The sequence below is a fragment of the Andrena cerasifolii genome, chromosome 3 (assembly GCF_050908995.1).
Source record: "Andrena cerasifolii isolate SP2316 chromosome 3, iyAndCera1_principal, whole genome shotgun sequence".
Taxonomy (NCBI): Eukaryota; Metazoa; Arthropoda; class Insecta; order Hymenoptera; family Andrenidae; genus Andrena; species Andrena cerasifolii.
The window spans coordinates 7,057,628-7,081,347 of record NC_135120.1 but is presented as its reverse complement, the minus strand read 5'-3'; the positions used below and the strand labels follow the sequence as shown (position 1 = coordinate 7,081,347).

Here is a 23,720-nt window from a genome sequence, read left to right as displayed (position 1 = left end):
AAAAAATTGCTCATTGCACATTCCAATATGCTCTACAGTCACGCGATGTTTCATTCAAATCAGAATTTTCTGGTTGGGAACGTTTCCTTCTAAGACGGAGTACATCCGAGTTTAATGAAACGTGTAATGCAACGATTTAAATCAGAGATGAGCAACCTTTGTTTCGCAGTGGGCTAAAAGTGGAAACCTACTACTGTACGCGGGCCGCAATATTAAATACTTAAATGTAATAATAAAAAAATTGTAATCTTTGGGGTGCATTTGGTATTTCTGACATTGATTTACAATAAAACGTTTTTTTTTTTAAATTTGATATACTGTTTATTAGTAATATACATATACACAGTAATACATATACATATAGGTACATATTATAATATAAACAAGTATATGTACATACTTATATTTTTTTAATTAAATGATATTAAAGAACTAATGAAATTTACAAATAAAGTACTAAATAAACAGTTTTCAATTATTTTATGAATATTAAGTTAACAAAAATGGAAACAGTAAAATTAAATAAATATAAAAAATATAAAATTATACAACATTAAAAGGAGATAATTTTATCCTATTTTTTGACGCAAAATTCTTTCCGATATCTTTCACCAACTCGTTCGGGTGGGCCGCAAGTTTGTGGCTGCCCATACAGCACACTTTGTGGCGGCAACGTTGCAGGATCGTTGCAGTAACCTTGCATTGTTACATGGTTGCAGCGCAATGTGGATGTAACGTTGCAGCGACGTTGCCGTGCAACATTGCACGGGGCGGACATAGAATCATTACTGCATAGTTGCATCAATGTTGCGTTGCAATATTGCACTGCAACGATCCTGCAACTTTGATGCAAAGTTACGGCAACGTTTTCACAATGTTGCTGTAACATTGCGCCAGTATTGCGGCAACGTTGCCGCAACGTCGCTGCAACTAGCATTTAAACTTAAAACATTTCCGTTGTTTTTAATGATACGAGAAAATGTCTAAGGAAAAAAATGTTTGCTTCAGAGAGACAATTATTCTGACGGGGACAATTTTTTTCTCAAGGTTATACTTCCCGAAATTTCAAGATCATCGATGGTTTATTTAATGGGATGACGTATTTTCATTACTGTAACGTTATAACCAATAAAAATACAAATTCAACCACGTATAATATGTTGTCCTTTTTGTCTAGCAATCACTTTTTTCCTGAAACATTTTCTCGTATCATTAAAAACAACGGAGATATTTTAAGTTTAAATGTTAGGTGAGTCACCCTGTATATTTTAATGTGTAGAATGACACAGGGTGGAAGTTGTAGTACATACCTACATAGTGTTACAAAACCCTAATGGAGTTTGTCAAAATGAGTCTTCGTTTTTGAATAATTTGAGTTTAAAGTTTTGCATCGTAGGAGTATAAGTTCAAATACGTTAGCACTGTTATCAATCAGTGGTTGTAGCTGCGGCGGTAATGTGTTCGCCTACGATGCTACAGGTCACCGGTTCGAATCCCTTTGGGGGAAAAGAATTTTCTTTGAGAAAAAAAATTACGGGCTTTATACTTCTATGATTCTGCACACATTATAATACCGTTATTTATATTTTCGGCCCTACTGCCCGAATCGTTGCAGGAGGCGGACATAAAGTTATTGCTGCACCCTTGCGGCAACGTTGCGTCAAACATTGCAATCTTACACTCTGCAACCATCCTGCAACTTTGCTGCAACTAGAGTGTGCTGTATGGGTGGTGGGCCAAATGCGGACTGAGGGTTGCTCAACGCTGATTTAAATAATACCCCTACATATTTCTTTTGTATTAAAATTGCGTTGCTCCTGCATCAGTGAGTAATCTCATCATTTTATAATTTAGATTATCAATGATTTTGATAGTACATTAAATCACAAATATGTAGGTATATTAATAGGTGAGACATTTTAAATTTTCTAGGGAAACTAGTAGGCAATGCCAAAGAACCTTCTTGTAATAGACATATGGTCTGATATAGAATAAATAATTATTATTATATTTTAAAGGGGTAAATATTAAAATATGGCATTGCAAATAAATAAGCAATCAACGAAATGAAAATTACGATTTATAAAATACAAAATTTGGTTGGGCCTTGGACCCCACCACTGTAACTTCTGAATCATTACTTATACAGTTCATACCATTCATCGTAAAAATCTTTTTAGTTGTAGTTTCCAAATAACTAACCGCCACGTTCTCGCGTTCATAAAAGCATGGTATAGTTCAGTCGATTTGCTATTCGAATCAATTCCCTGCTATTAGTTTACAACGAAATTGACCTCGAATCCTATTAGGCTCACCCATTTGTTCGACATGGCCCTTCGATGGAGCAGATCAGCACCTGCCATTCTACGGGCGATGTTGTACCACTCTGAGTGGCAAACATAATGACGGATACGTGCTGAACCCCAACACCTTCGAATCTCCGAAATATTCGGCTGGCATGCATTGCTCGCCACATGTTATTGCGTGTAGAATTCCGCTTCGATAAGGGGAGGTTCTGGTCTAGAGCCCAAAAAATAGGTGATATTTAGGAATTAATTAAAGGAAAACTACTACATATAATTTAATGGGAGTTTTTGCATTGTATTAAGGATATCTTAAATTATAGAAATATATTTTTTGTTTTATAATTAATCATTGCAGATGGCACTGGGGAGTCGTTAAAGTCAAGGCGTAAAAAAATTTATCCAAATCGGTGGGACCTGTATCTCCAAAACTTATTATCCGATTCGACTGAAACCTTTTTTATTTTGAAGATTATTCTTCTGTCTAGGGGGAAACCAGACAAAATTACAAAAATGGATTTTTTTTTAGAAAAGAACGACACTTGAAATTTGAAATCACTTTTTCCCTATATTTGTCACCCTTTCAACGGCTTTGAAAATTTTAAATTTTCAATTTTTTGTATTTTTCCTGACATCTCCCCTAGCCAGAAGTATATTCTTCAAAGTAAAAAAAGTTTCAGTCGAATCGGATAATAATTTTTGGAGATACAGCGCCCACCGTTTTGAGAACACTGTTTCGAGAAAAACGCGTTTAAAGTTTTACGTGACTGCCGAGTGGCCGGGTTACCCATGCATTTGCCACTACTCAAATGCCTATAACTTCGGGAATTTTACGAATTTCAACAAATCCTTTTAAACACGTTTTCCTAAAAGGTTGAACATTCGAAAAATGAAATAAAAAAAAATCGACATTTAGACCGGAACCTCCCCTTAAGTATAAAGGCTATATGTACTGAATTCACTAACATAATATGAAACAAAATACCAAAGGGATCATGGTATCGGAAAATCTTATTTAGCGTCGGTAGGGTGAACATCTTTTAATGCCACGGACGGTGAAAAACTGACGCGGTTTACTCTATTGTTCTTTTAGCGCAATGGACAGAGCGGATATGGATTTTGGCAAAACGCAGAACAATGCGTGGGAGGGATAGTCCTTCAGAACCTTTTGTCGCCTATCAATTCATTTTATTTCTGCTCATGCGGGAACTGGAATAGTGTAGACAGCTTTTCTAGCTCTCGTTTCTTCTAGTTCCACTGTTTTACCGTTATAAAGGGTATCTCGTAGTAATTCTATATGGAAAAATAGGGCGAAACTGCAGAATAACATTTTTTATTTGGGGCCCTGTTTTAAAAGAAATGACAGTGAATATCTGTCAAGTACGCGTTTACCTGTGAAGGGTGATTCCCTACAGGTGGCAACCCTTCTAGGCGGGGATTCTAGAGGCAAAACTAAGACGAATATATAGAATACGTTTTTTAAAATCGCGCTTCGTTTTCGAAAAGTTGACTTGGAAGTTTAGTCGAGACCTCGAAGCTGTAAACTTTGGAACTCTTGCAGCTTTTACGACCTCGCTATATCCCTTCTACGTACTATGCCTCTGCGTGCCCCCCTGACACCCAAAGCGCATTTCGTTGCAAGCGTATTTGGCTACAATTCGAATTTAATTTTCTCGTAAATTATTATTGTAACCAGTAGAATCACCTCTTAAAAGCATTGCCACCTGTAGTGAAACACCCTGTACATGTAATCAAGAGTTGGCAAAGTGCAGCAGGAAATATAGTATAGGTAACTGTGAATAAATTCAATCCTTGTTCAAAACTGACAAGGAGAGTATTTTAGGTGTCCGCCTCCGATCATTTTGATTTTTGGATATGTTATAGAGGACCGAAAAATAAGAAACACGTGTTTTTTTATTTTTCCCCGTTTTCATATTTGGGGGGTGAAAACTGCGTTCAAGTTAGGGTTGAAAAATCATTTTTCTGGATTTTTGAAAATCTGGTGAGTCAGTCATATTTCGCATTCAAAGACACAAAATTCGTCCATTGACACTATTCCCCTAATCTCTAATAGTTCTCGAGATATTCCACGAAAATGATTTTTCAACCCTAACTTGGAACGCAGTTTTAACCCCCAAATCTGAAAACGGGGAAAAATAAAAAAACACGTATTTCTTATTTTTCGGTCCTCTATAACATATCCGAAAATCAAAATGATCGGAGGCGGACACCTAAAATACTCTCCTTGTGAGTCGAAATTGTAGAGTGGTTTCTTTTTTGAACGAAGCTTTGTTTTCCAGCAAATCAATCTTGGAAATAGTTCGAGTACGTATGAGACTCGATTAATCTAAGATTCATTTCTATTTCGTACACCGATTTTCTTGAAAATAATACTTTGTTCGGATAAAAGGTATTCGACAATTTTGACTTATTTTTGCGCAACAAATTCAATTTATAGAGACTTCAATTATATTTACTCTCGCATTTTGTCGATTCTCGATTAGATGCACGTATTTTTAACGAATGTTCACTATCATTTTTTTTCAAGAATGATGCCCCAAATCATAATATCTTACATATTTTGTGTTTCCTCTTTTTATACATACACAGGGTGCTCGGCAAAAAAGTGTCAGAAATTTTAAGGGGTTATTCTATATGCAAAAATAAGACGAAAATCAAGAATGACGCAATTTCGGTTGAGGCTTCGTTTCCGAGTTATTAATTGTTGAAAGTACGCGTAAAAAGCGCCTGACGCGAGGGGAATTATACTACTGATCTCGCCGTGCCAGACCTGGCTGACGTGCGCTGGCAGTAGTATAAGTCCGTCGCGTCAGACGCTCTTTACGTGCACATATTTTCAACAATTACAACTCGGAAACGAGGTCTCAAACGTAATTTCGTCATTTTTGATTTTCTTCTTATTTTGGAAAATATTATAGAATCAACTGTTAAAGGTACTGCCATCTGTTGCCGAACACCCTGTATGTTTATACATATACATCATACTAATCAGATTATACTATTTAATCATATTATATTATACGTGTTTATATTAAAGTGTGTTTGGATGTTTGGATGTTTGTTACTCAATCGCGTCGCAACTACGCAACGGATCTTTCTGAAATTTTGTATATACGTAGTCTAGGACCAGGAACAACATATACTTTTTATCTCGATTTTTTTAACCGATCTGGATCAAATTTTGTGGAGTTGTTTTTCTTATGTTTAATATAAGTATCATTGTTTGAACAGTAGATAGCAGCTGCCAGTCCCAGCTTACGTTCCATGCTTAGAATGCCATCTTGTATATACTTGGATATTCGAATAGTATTCGAATACTTGGATATTCGAGTTGTATTCGAATACTTGGATATTCGAGTTGTATTCGAATACTTGGATATTCGAATAGTATTCGAATACTTGGATATTCGAGTAGTATTCGAATACTTGGATATTCGAGTAGTATTCGAATACTTGGATATTCGAGTAGTATTCGAATACTTGGATATTCGAGTAGTATTCGAATACTTGGATATTCGAATTATATTCGAATACTTGGATATTCGAATTATATTCGAATACTTGGATATTCGAATTATATTCGAATACTTGGATATTCGAGTAGTATTCGAATACTTGGATATTCGAGTAGTATTCGAATACTTGGATATTCGAGTAGTATTCGAATACTTGGATATTCGAATTATATTCGAATACTTGGATATTCGAATTATATTCGCCAAATAATCGAGCACCTGAAGTATTCGAATACTTGGATATTCGAATAGTATTCGAATACTTGGATATTCGAATTATATTCACCAAATAATTGAGCAACTGAAATTCGAATACCGAAAAATTCGACAAATAGTCCCAGCCCTAGTTCTAAGTACATTCACATGAAGTTTCATTAAAATCAGAATTTTCATTTGGGAACGTTGCCTTGTAAGCCAAAACTATACCTATTAAAATAAGTAATATTAATAATATACTTCAAACACAAAATTTAACAGTACCCATCTCACTAATTTCGGTACTCAAACATTCGAGGGATGATGCACGTTCGGTGGAATTCGGCATATCCGTCTCACCGATCATGCGTGCGCACCAAGGATAGTGAAAATCAGCCAGAGTTTGGCCGAGTTATCGCGCTGGCAGCGCGCAGTTGAATAAGTAAGTTAGATGGCACGAAATACGACGTGATCCGTGACTAATCGGATCCATCATCCCGGCGCCCTCGATCGGTCAATTTGTAGCGGAGACCGCGTTATATTTGCCAGCCGGTCTAACTTCCAAATCTGCTGAACGAGCCGCCCTCGCCGCCGAGGCTCGGACCGCTGGAATTCCTCTTGCATCTGCAAGATTCATCGATGCATTTCGCGCAAGATATCTCTCGCACGCTCGAAATGTTGCTGGCCAGGGCAGCTGCGATAATCAGTTATACTCTTCTCGTTATTTTCAAGATTGATTGTTCTCGAAAGTATAGAATATTCAGCAGAGCTTTCGTGAACGGAGGAAAAATTCCGACGGCAAGTCAGAGACACGGCAATAACGTCAGAACAGTTATTTAGTAATCAATAATTCTCATTGATCAGCGGTTGCCAAACTTCCCCGTCTATATCTCGTGGTCCGTTCCTAGTACGAAATGTTCCTCACGTATCGGCCCTTGGTCACGTTCAGCTATCGTGTTTCGGTCCAGGATTGAGCACGTTTACTCCAAGATGGGACTCGAGCAATTTAGTGTCGATGATTTTCGGTTACAATTCTACGCCGCATAAGCATCGTTCTATACACTGTGCACAAAGTGTCTTGGAGCCACATCCATCACACATCTTCCTTCAGAGAAAAGAGCTACGAACATACTACGCTGCTGATTTTAGACACTTTTATGTACGAGAACTCGAGATAATTCGGTGGAATAAATGAAACAGTTGTTTTTTATTTTAGAGAATTTTTTGAGTGATGAAAGGAGGTGGAGAAACCAAGGCAGGGAAGATGGGAGACAGAATTTTTTAATTGATTTGAAGTATGGATGTATGTAGTAAGGGAGAATGGGGTAATTTCGAACACCTAAGCAAAAAAAGCAAACAAAATGAAAACTATGCGAGAAATGAATTTGTTTATTATTTACAAACGTACTTAAACTATTCGTCTATAAAGTACTGTTACGGATTTTTGAAAAATTATAATAAAAATCAACTTTATAGTGAAGAAGCAAAACGCTTGGTGTTAGTGATTACTCGACTGCCGTGGGGTAATCACGAACAGAGTACTAAATATCGCACAGAAAGCGCAACTTCAATGGTCAACCCACAAAAAATGTTGCTACAACCTATACTTAATGTATTTTTCAAATTCCTCTTCTTGTGCGTTAGAAAAAAATCGCAATTGGTCGGAATATCGAATAAAATAGTAAAGGTCGTTTTTTAAACTTTTTTCTGAGCCTGTAATGAAAATTCAAAAATCCCTTTGAAGATTTGTGTAAGTTTTAGAAATTTGGGGCTGCTTTTTACGAGTGAACGATTTTTTAATTCGTTTCCATGTATCTACTCGGATGGAAATGTTATACTCAACGCGTAAGAGATCCTTCGATATTGGAAAATTTATTTCCCGCCAAATAAGATATTGACCTCGTATTGGGAATCAATCGGGGCTGGGCTTGATACCAACAACTGCTTTAAGGGGGTACAGGATTATTGAAATCTCGAAAAATCTATTTTTTTCTTCGTATTAATTCTGAAAGTGTGATCCTTTGTGAACATTTGCAACAAAGTTTCACGAGGAAATTCGAATAATTACGGAAGTTATAGCGCTGATCGTAACTGAGTGCACCGCCGAGTAACGGCCTCGCAGAGCGGTATTGGCGTACTTAGGCGACTTAACTTTGAAGCCGTTTATTTCGAAACTACATTTTTAAACACCGTGCACCACCATGTACATCATAACTTTTGTACGAATGAATATTTTCACTTGAAATTGTAACTGGAGGTATAGAATTCCTTTTTCTATAACATGGAATTTCCGCATCAACATTGGATGTTTGTAAATTTTTTTTAAACGATTAAAGACGATTAAAGACGATTAAAGACGATTAAAGACACTTTTCTTTCGTAAAAATCGGGGAAAAAAATTAATTCGTATGTAACTTTCACAATTTTTGTTTAAATTCGCCAGTCGAATTCCATGTTGTAGATTTTGGTGTAGAAATTACTCACCCCAAAGCATTTTGCTTTCAGATGATTGCGTTCACCTGATACTACGTACACCGACTACATCTGCGCACTATGCAGAACCATCTTGAGCGCTTAATAATGTCAACAAATTTCAATATTCCCACAATTTTTTTTGGTAGTTACTCGGAAACGCGTCCATAATAAAGTGTGAAAATTACGGGTATAATGATTACTTGGTACCTAAGCAATCCAACACAAAAGAAACCACCAATTTTACGTGTCCAATAGTCCTGTACCTCCTTAATATCGTATCGATTCCCACAGATACATTCGTTTGTACATGAATATGTACAACTATGATCTTCATAATTACATTATAATTATATTGTAATTATAATATCTAATGTTTGATAAAGGATTTCTGTTAGCATTGATTTTCAATAATGTAAAGTGCAATTCTAATGGTTGTTATTAACAACAGCATATTTGACACTGATAGGACCTATATTAAATATATGAGTGAGAAATTATTATAAGAAAGTTATACAAATTTAATAATAGCGTAGACCTGTATAAGTATTATGTCTGATGTAAGGTACCGCTACGAACCGCCGTTAATTTTTCCTTTTTCTTACCACATTGATTGTAATACTCTTTATATTGTACTTAAGCCTCTCAGCGTTAGCAATAAGTTAGTATACCACGCACGCGCAGTGCCACTCACTCGAGAAGTGAATCGAGTGCGGACCAGGAGCGGATCGAGCGCACGATCAACCGGGCGCCGAATAAACCGAGTGAAGTACGCGCGTGGCGCGAAAGGGACGTAAAATCTGATTGGTGCGCATAATCGCGCAACGAGTGATTGGTGCCAGCAGAGATAAAGCAGATTCATTCTTGGTTCTTCCACCGAACCAGCAGCAGCATACAAGATAGCTTTCAGTAGTTCCTCGCTTCCATCTCAGGCAGCTTTCATTAGTTCCTGAGCCACGTGATATCAACAACTGCGTTGCTTTAGCTAGCACCCCGGCTCCCATCTGAGGCAGCTTTAGTTAGCTCCTCGACTTCCATCTGGGAACGCCATAACTGGCTATCGGGCTCCCATCTGAGGTAGCTTTCATTAGCTCCTCGCTTCCATCTCAGGCAGCTTTCATTAGCTCCTGAGCCACGTGATATCAACAACTGGGTTGCTTTAGCTAGCACCCGGCTCCCATCTGAGGCAGCTTTAGTTAGCTCCTCGACTTCCATCTGGGAACGCCATAACTGGCTATCGGGCTCCCATCTGAGGCAGCTTTAGTTAGCTCCTCGCCTTCCATCTCTGGCAGCTTTCAAGATACTGAGCCACGAGATTCATTCTTGGTTCTTCTACCGAACCAGCAGCAGCATACGAGGTAGCTTTCAGTAGCTCCTCGCTTCCACCTCAGGCAACTTTCATTAGTTCCTAAGCCACGTGATATCAACAACTGCGTCGCTTTAGCTAGCATCCCGGCTCCCATCTGAGGCAGCTTTAGTTAGCTCCTCGACTTCCATCTGGGAACGCCATAACTGGCTATCCGGCTTCCATCTGAGGTAGCTTTCATTAGCTCCTCGCTTCCATCTGGGAACACCATTACTGGCTACCCGGCTCCCATCTGAAGTAGCTTTCAGTAGCTCCTCGCTTCCATCTCAGGCAGCTTTCATTAGCTCCTGAGCCACGCGGTTTCTACAACTGAGGCAGCTTTAGTTAGCTCCTCAGCTCCCATCCTAGAAAGCGTGGACCAGCTGATAGGCAACAGGAAGCCCAATACAACTCCGAGAGAAGGAATCTTCTCAATTTCTCAACTTAACATTCTAAATGGACCGAAGCGTCATTTCTTGTATCATACATTATACCGACTTCGTATCGAGACTTCATGTTCAATTAGCGATTTAGTATCGTACCTTTATACTATATCTTCTATGTTTATTAACGCCTCAGTTCTAACTATTCTATACCGAAAGCGTTAAACGATCTTTATGTTCTGTTTTACCGACCGAAGCGTCAGACTCTATCTCTTACCAACCAAGCGTATTTTTTCGTTAATTAACCTTACGTTCTGTTACACCGACTTAGCGTCTAAACCGACATCAAAACGATATTCTTTAATACCGACCGATACGTCGTTACGTAATTACCTCATGTTCTATTATATTAATTTAACGTTATAGTTCACACGACTCCGTGTCGTATTCTGTGTTCCATTTAGACCTAGTGTCAAAACCTTTAAATAAACAATTTGTTATTTATTGTTAAAAGAAGGACTCTGGTTTCATGAAATTCATTTCTTTATCGCACGCTACCCGAACCAATCCCACAATTCCACGGGTAAACCACCCTACTTGTGGAATCTCCTGTAATTAACACCAAAGTCTCGTTCGAGTACGTTACACTGATTATCTTAAAGCTACAGAGTATATTTCAAAGAGGTTGACCAGAACTTTAAATGTTAGTCATACGTATCAAAACAGAGTACGCATGAAAGCCCAATGAAAATAGTTTAAATAAGTGTGATACATAAAATTGTGGCTTTGCTTTCGAGTTGCAGGTTTATTTCCATCAAACATGTCTCTATTTACCTTCCCATAAAGTATTCAAAATAACCACTCTGCACTCAACTGCAAGGCCGTCGATACTCCATCATTACTTCTCGATCTCCTTCTCTCACAAAATAATTCTGATCTTAAGAAAAGTATCTAATATTACGCGTTCCGTATAATAAACTTTGTCCTGTGTAATTAAAATTTTCCTCATAGTCAATGACTTTACATAGGACGTTGTTGTTCACCCCGTTTGATAAGCCATATCTTCTCGCGTTATCACTTTCATCGGAAACTATTGTCACCATGCTGAAAGTTCACTGGCGTGATTGCGGCGTTCGTTACAAACGTATCTGTGGGCAAGGGGAGATTAAAGCGGGCATTTACAGCCGCGAAGTTTCGTGTCAATCGCCACATCGCTACCCAGAAACGTTTTAGAACTGTAAAAAGGCTCGTTGGCTCATCAAAAGAAACGCGAAGACTTGCTCAACAGGGCGTGAGGAAGACCAGCTTCTTCTTTGACAGATTCCACTCCTAGTTCCCACAGTGGCGGTCTGGTTTAGGTCGCCTTGACTGCGGAATTTATCGATTGTGTGAAACAATATTTCATAAGTACGTGCCTGCATTATACTCGAAGACGAATGAAAATTAACGATAATCATTTTGAACATATTTACAAACTTGCACCAAAACACGAGAATTTTGTACAATTCCTTTTTCCCCGCGTAAGTCCACGTTACTTATTTATACCTGTGGTTGAATTTGTTCGGTTTTAGGAGCTACAATACTGCGATAATGAAAGTACGTCTTTCTATCTAAAAAAAATATGAAACAAAATTATGAAAATATTTGCCTTTGTGAAACGATCGATCTTTTTTTTTTACTTTTTATTCGTATCATCAGAAGAATTAGGAATGTTCTACAGTGGATGTTCAAGTGAGAGGAAACATCCTGCATAGATAATTAATAACTACAATTAATAAATTATTATTATCAAGCTGTTAGAGCTCATTTTTTTGGGAACATAAAATAAACTATGTCTGAACTTGAATCGCAATTCGTTAACGGGAGACCAAATAAAAAGTCTCCCGATAAAAACGTGGAAACTGGTCACACCGAATTAGAAACTGACCCGCCATTGTCGTTCGGAGGAACAGGGAAAAAGTGAACATCTCTGCGCAACGAATTCAGTATTTTTCAGAAATTCGTCCCGATAACTGTAAGGCCGCTACGCGAAGTCGGATATTTTACAATTAACAATTTCACGAGTGCGCGTTGCGAAATGGAAATTACTTTCATTGTCTGCAGGGGAGAGCGGATTTCATTGTTGACAAGTATCAATTTCAGAGGATATTTCACAATTCAATTTCTTACGGCCGGAATCACTGTAAAATTACAGCGGCTCCAGACAAAACACCTGCATATCAGGCAACTGTAGCGCTGTCATGCATATGTATATATCATTCAAATAATTTTTTTTTTACTGTTAATAGTATTAACAAACATTACCCAGAAGTACTAGTCACAATTTGAATTTATCTTCTTGTAATTAATTCGCAAAAAATACTTGATTTTCGAGCGATCTGACTGCCTAGTCCCCTTAAACATGTTTTTCTTGGAACGTACGTCTTCCCCCCTGGCGTGAATAAAATCTCAAAAACTACTTAGCGAATTGCTCTGAAATTTTGACAGGACAGTCCACATACTGATAGCTCTCGTCGGAAGCAAACCTCTATTTTTATCATACTATTTTTATTGAAAAATGACCGGAAAATAATTAAATTTCAGATTTCAATTCAAGCATTCGCCATTTTATCTGTTTTCAACTGTGACGTCGCGGCCCCACTACATGGGTCTCGCCAGTTAGTTTCCGTCGGCGCCGCTAGAGGTCTACTCTTCTCGCAAGTCCTAGCGTCCACTCTCTTTCGTATATATATACAAGTTCCAAGTTTATTTCTTTAGTCCCCGTGTGTCTAGGGCAGGGGCCGTCAGCTATAGCCCTACCGATGAAGCAAAGATGAGATATAATAAGAGGCGTCACTCCGGGCCGAAACCTTTGAATGAACCCTTGACCTTGGCATTTAAATTGGTTGTCTATTCGAGCGGGATATTCAAATCGACTAAGGCCGGTATTATTCATAGTCGCTACTTATATTCTTAAGCAAATAAAGAAGACTGCAAATGGAACTGGGGAGAAAGGGAGTGGAGGAGAGAGAGGAGGAGATAGCGGATCAAATCAGAGGGGACAGGAGGATGGGTGGGCATCGCTTGGACAAAATAGTCAAAAGTATATCTATCTGAGTAGAATTAAAAGAGAAATATGTGAAATATTAAAAGTGAGATAGATTTAGGACCGAGAAGTAGAAATAAGAATATAATAAACATATAGAGACAATGAGAAATGATAAGGTGAAGGAAATGTTAAGTTTATGTAAGAATTAATTCGTATTGTATAATGTGATACATAAGTGATACTAGTCTATAGTTCGTTGGGCAATATGAGAATGTACATCTCGAAACGCCATCTCTGATTACTGACGTGACGTTATGTATACGTTTGTACCAAGGAAAAAAATAAACCTAGGGCGGTATTCTCAGTCGCTACTTATTCTTAAGTAAATGCTTAAGCATGCGGTATCCTCTACTAACCTAGTAGCTACTAAAGTATGCCGCATGCTTGAGCATTTGCTTAAGAATAAGTAGCGACTATGAATACCGGCCTAAATGTATCTTACCGAAGTTTGCCGATTATTGCCGAAGTTTACCGTGGTTTACCGATCATTGCCGAATGGGCATTTAAATTGGTTGTCTAATGATTTCCCTAGTTTATGTCTGTCCTCGTCGAGTGACGCCTCTTATTATATCTCTTCTTTGGATGAAGTCTGGCTGACGACGGTGCCAAGACGAAACACGCACATCTTCTTTCTTTTCCTCCTCGATCTTTAATGCCGATCCAGTGTTGCCAGACGATCCAGTACACGTACTGGCATATATGACGTCACTTAGCTTGGATTGGCTTGGCGTTGGCATGACGTCACGGCGCCACAAACCAAATGTAAGCATTCCCCTTCTCCTACACCGTATGACGTCATATAGGCTAACACGCCGCCGTTATTTATCCAGTACGCTTGGCAACCCTGTGCCGATCCATCTGCCTGCCCCGCACAGTACTCCAAAAAGCGTGACCGACCAGAGGGATTACGGTTACGCCGGAAGCGACGGGGCAAGATCCCTCTTTACATTCCCGAACCAATCACCAATCACGATCTCGGTTTCGGACGCAACATCAACATAAATTATTTCTTTCAGTCCCGACGATAACGACATACATACTGAATAAGTATCTTCTTGATTTTTTTGGTTTAGTCCACCCTGAGAGCTCCAATCGTCTACGCCAGCGAGGGATGATTCTTAAGCATACGTTTATTGCGGGCGAAATAAACACAACAATCAATAAATTTATAAGTGAATAAAAAATATTTATGTATGACGAAAAAGTATCTAAATAAACTACAAAAAAGAATCATAACGATAGGCGTACGTATCGCTTCAAAAAAATTCATGAAAATCGATCAATTTTGCAGCCTTCACAGAGGACACCATGTCTATAGAACATTTTTTCTTCATTTTATATTTCTAATTGCACCCTTTAAGGAGACCAGTGAATAACCCAACACCCTGTATAGTATTCGTTCGCGAATGCGTTGAAATATGGCGAGACTATAGGGGGAAAAAATGGTGGCGAGACGCGTGCTGGAGCGGCAGCTTGGAAATTGCATATCGGAGAACGAATCTCCGCTCTTTCACAGCATCCACACATTTTTAACGTGTTTCACATCTATTCCATCAGAGCTTTATCCGCTCTCGCAATTTTTATTTGAACAGCGCTTAAACTCTTTCGCTCGCCACCCCTCTGAGAGTTTTATGAGGATCAGTTGGACTCTTTAAGCTGCTGCACTCCAGAATTCTACTGTTTGTACTAAATTCTTCCTTCGCCTGAGCAAATTTGATTTTTGGTGGAAGCATATCGAAACTTTTGATCCTTAAATATCTTTCGCTCCCTTTTTAATCTTCGGGGGGCTTCATCTTCACGTATTATTATTGAAACTGCACTTAGAATGGCTGAGATGCTTGAGAATTGGAAATTTTCTGAATTTCACCTTTGTTGTTCCTCATATTTGCAGGGATTTTTTTTAATTAACTTCCTTCTCAAAGGAAAACAGGATAAATTAGAACAGTTTAAATCCAACTATTCCAATAATCGCTGGTGTAAATTTTATGATAATACCTTCGCATTCGTGCCTGCAATTACGTTCCATATATTCATGTTTATCTTTTCGCCACATAAGCCGGAAAATTTTGTTTGTCAATCTTGCGAAATGAAAATTTCTGATTTAAAAATTTAAGAATTCCATTGTGCTAAATACATGTTTTCAGCGATCTATGTAAGGAACTCGCAACGCTACCATTTGTTAACGCTGCCGGGACGTTAAGAGAAACTAACGAGGAGATCTAGAAATTAAAATGCTGGCAGCATCCCAAATGAGCACGCTTTAAATTGAAACAAACTGCAGATTCGAATATGTGTCGAGAATCTCAGTAATTTCGTGTCAGATTTAATATTTTCTAATGGACCCGTTAGCGCCCCAAATGACCCGACATGATTAACAGTGGTAATTAGATAGAAATTATATTTGGCAATTACGAGCCAAAACCTGAATTATAATTCTAGCATGCAAACTATGCCTAGATCACAATTTCATGATCCTTTGTGCAGTGTACGTGAAACAGTACGAAAAATATTTTCGCAATGAAGACACACAAGTAACATAAAAGGATGCAAAATACAGTTGTGTTTATGCACGTTCGCGCGAATCTTTCCATAACTTGAAATTTTATTTAAGGGGGTATACCCGTTCGAACCCTCGGAAAATCGTGTACATTTTGTGGATTTTTTTACAAGTCAACGGATCGATGAAGATTTCCCGTTTTTTTACTGTCTTTACATAGTATTATGAACTACTTAAAAAAAAAGTTTCAATTAAAAAACTATTGTTTTTCGGAAGTTATGCATACATATATGAAAGTCTCACGATTTTAGACGGCTAAACGGTGGGCCTAAAAACTCGCGCTACGTTCAACCAATTCACTTCCAATTTTGCATGCAGGATCGTAATAGGATTCCACATCATCCAACGAGGGCTTTTTTAATTCCGATTCCCCGTTTATTATTTATAAAGAAAAAAGGTGGCCTTTTCTCTTAGAAAAATGTAACTTTACCTTTGATCTCTCACCATTTCTTTATTTTTCAAAATTTTCAAAACCGGCCCCGTTGGACGATAGCTATTGACATACTTTATAAGAAGATTTTATTGTTTTTGACTTCAGACACGACATACAGCTGTTTTCAGGCCCACCGTTTAGCCGCCTAAAATCGAGAGACTTTCGGGTATGTATGCATAACTTCCGAAAAACAATAGTTTTTTAACTGAAACTTTTTTTTTTAGTAGTTCATAATACTATGTAAAGATAGTAAAAAAACGGGAAATCTTCGTCAAGCCGTTGACTTGTAAAAAAATCCACAAAATGTACACATTTTCCGAGGGTTGAAACGGGTATACCCCCTTAACCCTCGGTTGTAACACCTATTTTTTCGAACGTAGTTGTCACACTGGGCCGATTCAAGCCAAGTCAATTTTCAATCAGCTGCTGTTTAGAAATTATCTGTTAAATTAAGTCGCGAAAATTCTGAAATAAAGTTTGAACATTGTAGAATATATGTTCATCTTCGAAAATTAAGATTTAAAGTATCATCGTGTTTAAACAGTAGTACCATTTTCAGTGGATGCCTCAAAGATATTTTACCTCCAAGTCAAATTGTGGGTCATTTCGACCCAGCGTGACAACCAAGGATTTAAGTGAAAGTGGAAAAAGAACTGGAAATAATTAATTAACAAAGTGGCATTCGATATGCAATTGCGAAAGTGTTTAAGAAAAACGGAGTACAACTTTATTAAGACGATATTATTCGCCATGAAAATACTTCTAAGGAGTGCGTGAAGAAGTTTTTTACCGTAATAGCTCTAATTCTTTCGAAATTCAATTCTTTCTTTCCATTGAACGCTCGCGTGCCGTCTTCTACGTCCCGATACGACAGGAACGCTCATTCAGAATGTAAATGGAATTAACGTCCACCCCTTCAGTCACAAATCTACTCACATTAATGAACGAGACAAGCGCATGCACAAGGATGAAGTGGAGAGTCGAGCATATCTGTTCGAACCAGCAGGTATATCAACTGCATCGTTTGAAATTGAATCTGACCGCGGATCGCCATCTATACACGCGGAGGCTTGTAATTAATCGTGGAAATTTCACGTAGATTCTGCGAATAAGGTAGATGTCCCCATTAGCTGACGCGTAGATTACCAACCATTTTTTACCTGTGGCCCACTTTCGAGTTTAATAATGAAAAAATAAACCTTAAATATTAAAATAAACGCGGTTTATTTTAAAATTATGGAAAGAATTTTTAATAAAAATAATTATAACATATTTCTTATGAATTATACTTATTAGGGTGAACCTTATATTCAACCTGCGATTTCTTTTGCTCACACCCCCTAATATGGTTCTTCATTTCATAAAGAAATAGTCCCTGGAAAGGATTGTTGCAATCGGGCAACAGAAAAGGGTGCCAACCAGGCCTCAATGTTTAGAATTCATCAGTGGTTTGGATTTAAAAAATTTCTCAAAAATGGTGAGCGCTATCGAAATTTTGTTGAAATAATATTAAAAGAGCACTCACTTTTCTACAATTACCCAACTTGGCGCTGCGCTCCGAATTGGTGTTGCTAAACTGAATAAATGTGTATAAATTGCATTAAAATCTTTTTCTTTCTTTCTTGTCTCAGTGGCGTCTTGTGTTGTTTTATTTATTAACCAAGACAATTATCATTTTTTTTCAAAGAGCAGCGCCAAATATTTTGAATAAAATATTTATTCGTATTAAAATATTTATTTGTATAAAAATATATCTGCTTAATATTACGTAATACAATTTTTCTTTGTATAAATAGCCATTGTTATAATTGGCGAAATTTTTGTATATCATTAATTTTGTAAAGCTATTAATTTACGACAATGTTTTTAAATGGGGTTCTTTTTGATGGGTCCATTAAAATGTCCGCGATATGTTAGTTGTGTCATCTTAAGCGCAGTTGGAAAGCACCTTTATGTACTTGCAGCTCATTTTGATTTCACATCTTTTTTTTTACATTGTAATTATTATTATCTTCTATTTTTGTGATTTATTTGATTTCATGTACTTGGCATAATTTTTTTTTCCTTTTTTTTATGGGGATGTCCTTTTACAAAGCGAGTGGTCGATCACGATCCCCTTACATACCTCACTCTCTCTTCACACTTCACACTCATCATTCATGCGTTACATTCGCCCGATACATAAAACCGCGGGCAATACGAAATTGCTTCCAACAGTGGCAGAAAGTAATAGTTACCACACCGGGAGCACAGTTGTCGCGTCACAAAGGATGGCACAGCTTAAAAGTTACAGTTCGACCTCGAATCGAATCAATCTAATTTCGACAAGTAATTGCCACTGCAAGGTCAGGCACGGTGAATAATCGGCAGAACAAACATCAGTGCAGGGTCAGGCGGGGCCAGATGATATTGGAAACTGTCTGCTGGCACGAGAATTTCGTGCTTGTTGTACGCATGGACGAAGGAATCGCTGCAGTAACCCGGCATTTTGAGATCCTCGATTTCGTCCAAGAGGGTATGAATCATCTCGAGCGTGAAGTGTACATACGCTACAGAGTTAGGGAAGCCCTTCGCATTTGCCAACCTCCTTCTCGGGTAGCCGGAGAATTCGAGGGCTGCGTTCTACCTCGGTTGCACTATTTGCAAACTTGTTCTCGCTTCAAAGGCAAATTTTGCCCCCAAATATTCTTCTTGAAGATTGCATTAGGAACTACAGCACTTACCCAGATAAATTTTGCGACACTTTTCGAGTGACAATTTTCGTACGATTAAAGCACAGGCTGAAAACTGATGTTACTACTTAACGCTGTTGTAAACTTAAGGGGGTAGGTTACCCTAAAAATTTTCGAGAATTGGTTTTTATTTTAAGCGCTATTTAAGCTGCTTTAAGCTACCTACATCTTTTCTGCGTATTTTAAGCGCAACCGGGCCCCGAAATTCCGAAAATTGATGGAATTACAGTAAAAAATTTAAACGCGATTACCCAGAAACTACGTTTTCCAAAACGGTGAAAATCTCCAAAACCGCTCGAACGATTTGAATGAAAATTTACAGGGAGCTGCAGGAAACTATTCCCCTCCATGTATTGAGAGCACATTTTCAATATAAATTCTTAAAAAAAAGATAATTATTTTTCCTACGAAGAAAGGAGAAAATCAGAAACATCGACATAAAAATTTTATGAATTTGTTTATCAAAATTTTGCATCCTGCACAAGGTGGAGCCTGTCTTACTGATTATAAAAATAACTTTACTTTTTGTTTTAGGTAATTCACCTGCCCGGAATCGTGCTCACCATCAAACGGTGCATCGCGTACACGCTCTCACATTTATATTTATAACTTTTTTCCTATAAGTATATTTAAAATTTTCTTTTGCGCATTAAATCCAACGAAATGACGCTTAAAAAATTAAAACAAAAATTATCTCTATATTCATTTATTACTTCAGAATATGCGTTTGAAGAGGGGCCTGATTTTGGGCTGCTGAGGGTAACCTACCCCCTTAACGCTTCGAAAAATGGATTGAATTTGATAGTTTTTTTAGGAGAGCGTAGACTGTGCATTCTTCAAAATTAGTGCATATTTTATCCATTATTTAGCAATGTTGTAGATGTTTTATAACTAGATTGTCGATATAGTTTGGCATGCAGCGTGGTCATCAGAACATGACTCCCCACAGCGTGCACTCTCACTCATCTAGAAATGCTTCGAAGCTCCCAATTGAAGTTTATTTAGAATCTGTATGAATTTTCTGCGATACTAAACGTGATCTGAAAAATGTGGACGAAAATTGAGGAAATGGCACCGTTTTTAGGGGTTCAAAAATATTTATATTTCAACCAGCGGCCATGGCCGTGATGGAAACACCGGTTCCCGTAAGATCACCGAAGTTTTAATCATCACGGGGCGGCGTACTGGGGAAAGATGGGTGACCATCACCTGTCTCCCGGTGCGTCGCTGCTGCTGGGACCCGAAGGAGAGAGGAGGGAAACAGGAAAAAAAAAAATGACTATCGTTCGTTGGGCAATATAAGCGAAATGCTTGAAACGCCATCCTGTGTGTTAGAAACACACAGGAAAACAAAAAATACAAATACAAATACAATATTTATATTTCAATTGCTTTCATTGTGGCTAGGTTCAATATCCCACGAAACGTGTTTCCTTCAATAAGATCAAGCAGTGAAGTCGGTTGGTTTAATCGTTTTCTAAATATCGCATACGCCAACTTAAGGCTGCCGTCTCATTTCTGTTATGGTCCGAATCGATCGAAGCGTCCCTTGTAAACAGACGGACCCTAATGAAACTACTGCGGTCGATAAAAAAGAACTTGTACAGAGGTGACATCTCCCGGTACTCTATGTAGATTAATTTTTCACGCACAGTTGCCACATTTCCTGTTCTCTCTGTCTCTGCCGCGCTGTTGCCGCATATCTTTCTATCGAGAAGTCTTGAAGGAATACGGCGCGAGAGCTGCGTCTAGCGTCAGAGCCTCGCTGAGCGTGAAGGAGGATAGCAATAACGAAACATAGAGAGGTTGGGTAGTGAAGTTAGGAAACATGTCAATGAAACAATACTAATTTGCGAACCAATATTTTTTATTTATACGTAGAAGGATGTAATATTTTGTATAATCAATGTGCAATTGAGGACTCGGATGCAATAAGTGGACTACTTAGCGCTCTAAAATGCGAAAAATTATTGTCCAAACGCTAAGAAAGATTGGAAAATTAAATGTTATTAAACTGATACGTATAACGCTGATGCTACACGGCTGGAATATACCACTAGCGCTGGTGACGGAGAAACCTTGAAGCTTCGTTCTGTCAGTTTTCGAGTCATAAATTCATTATTATTTCAACGTACGGTGCTTATTAGCGTTCAAACGCACCAGACCCGTCTGCACGGATGTCTACTGGAGGCAACAATACCCGCAAAAGCTTCCTTCTTGCCGATTCCACGACATAAGTTGGTTGAAACGGTTTGTTTACTACATCGCGTACACGTACACACTTTTCCTAGCTTGTGTGAGCGTACGCACACATTCAAGGCCCGATGAGACGGCAGCCTTAAGATTACCCGACTTAGATTACATGAATAGATTACATAGACTTATCTGAAGAAGGCGAATTGAGGGGCTCAGTAGAAAAGTGATACGTACAAGTGCATTTTTTGGCAAAAACGAGATAAGTAGATGAAGCTATTGATAAGGACCGTATTTATACCTATATAGAAAAAATGTTACAAGTACTTTTTTAATGATAGTAACGATATGCAGCGAATTTAATTTTAAGCTGTATAAAGACACCATTTGAAAGAGGAAAATGATACAAGTACAGTTTTTGCATTTTTGACTGGCTTGAAGTTAAGCGTTATTATTATTATTATTATTATTATTATTATTATTAACGGGTAACTCTTTAGAATGCAAAAGATACAAAGCATGAAGCAAAATATAAATGTAAGCTTTACAAAATAAATTAAAATAAAGTAAAGTAAAATAAAATAAAAAACATAATCAGCTATATCACGCTGCAGTTTTGTTTACAAGAAGTATCAACAGATTAATGGTGTAACTCATTAATTTGTGTATAAAGTGGACTGTGGATGAAGATACTCGTATACTATAAAATAGAAGCTTTTTCATTGGATGTAATGGAAAATCCAATCGTGATCCTTTAATTCAGGCGTCGATGCACTTGTACCGGCAACACTCTGAACAACCTTACTTACAAAAATGGTACAAGTACAAAAACCCAGTGGGAGACATAAATGAAGAAAAGCATTAAGAAAAGAGTTTTTTTATTATGAATTTCCAAGCCTTGATGAGTAGAAATTGTAAAGTTTTTTAATGTTTGGAAGCATATAATTTTTTCTATTGAAGTTTAACTTTACCCATAGTTCTCTCGAATTAAACAGTCTCCTGCAGAGTTTTATAACTTCCCAAAATAACTTCACATACATATTTTACGTACTTCATACTTTCAGAAAGTGACACCAAATTTGGAGTTTTAACTTTCTGAAGCCTAAAGTAAAGAGATCCTTTAGGACGTTGACTAACGCGCTACATCCACATCTGCTAAACAAATCACAGTACAGCAAGACTGTGGAGATACTAACAAGGGGAAGACACCATGAGGTAGACACCGATTTTGATGAGCCTTGGCACGATGAATCCATGTCGAAAATAAGTAAATAGGTGTCCGAGCGTTTCTGCCAATGGGCCTTGATAATAGAGATATTTACATGGAAATTATTAAAAATTTTATAATTGCCCTGGGGTTTTAGGGGGTAAAAATCCCACACTACCCTGGCGTCCGCGGGAAATTTCCTTCTCGAGGCGTTGGGGCGCCTTTTGAGGATGTCTCCATGTTAAAAAAAAACCTTTATAAATTTTTTTTAATAAATTATTTTTTTTATAATTTTTTTTAACTTGAGGAAATCTTCAAAAGGCACTCCGACTCCTTCAGAGAGGAATCCCCCGCGGACGCCAGGGTAGTGTGGGATTTTTACCCCCTAAAACCCCAGAGCAACTATGAAATTTTTAATAATTTCCATGTAAATATCTCTATTTTCTGCCGGTAATAGTTATAATACTGAATTGCTCCTTCATTACTGTTTCAGAAGAAAACCTTTGTATAGCAATTATTATTATTATATAGCTACCATTTATTTCTGTAACAGTGTTAATCTCTGCTTCAAAGATGCTGCATAGCTGCAATAATCACATATCAAACAGTTGGAAAAGAAAGCGCGATGAAAATTACGTCAAATTTTTTTAAAACTATTTTTTTTAATTCAAATTAATTTTTCCCATTTTATATGATTAGTACAGCCTATTGGAATACATAATTGCTACTAATTTCGTAAAAATATATGGGTTAGTCCATTTTCGCTCCCACTGCCTCATATTACGTGCAATAAATTTATAACAGAGATCTACATCGACACTAAATGCAGAGTGCATATTTTAAACTCCACCTACCATTCTTTCGAAATTTAAATCGCATCCAGTTGCCAGTGGGCAGCCACGATACACGAGCAAAGCAGTTCTCCGCGTACAGAGGGGACAAAACATTCCGTTTCATAAAATCCAGCCTCGTTCACGTGACTTTTCTTAGATGAATATTAAACAAAACAAAGAAGCACGACGGTTACCGCGACACACTTTAATTATGTGAAAGATTCATACAATACAAGGAACGTACAAACGAGTGCTCGTCAGCTATACAGAGAGAAGTAGACGCAAGGGCTTGAGAGCTCTGTTAGCCTGCGTTTATTATGATGTATTTCTTTAGCAGCTTTCGTGGCTCTCTCGTTTGCATGAAAATAACGAACCCGATTAGCATACAGACACGATGAAATCCTAAAACTACTTCGGCCAGGGCGTATCCGCGGATCACGTAC

General features: G+C 37.8%; 1 protein-coding gene across 1 annotated transcript in view; it reads right to left on the bottom strand.

Moving 5' to 3' along the window:
* Grd (GABA-gated ion channel) overlaps window positions 1–23,720 on the bottom strand; it is a 167,781-nt gene that overhangs the window by 21,419 nt on the left and 122,642 nt on the right. The window lies entirely within an intron of this gene.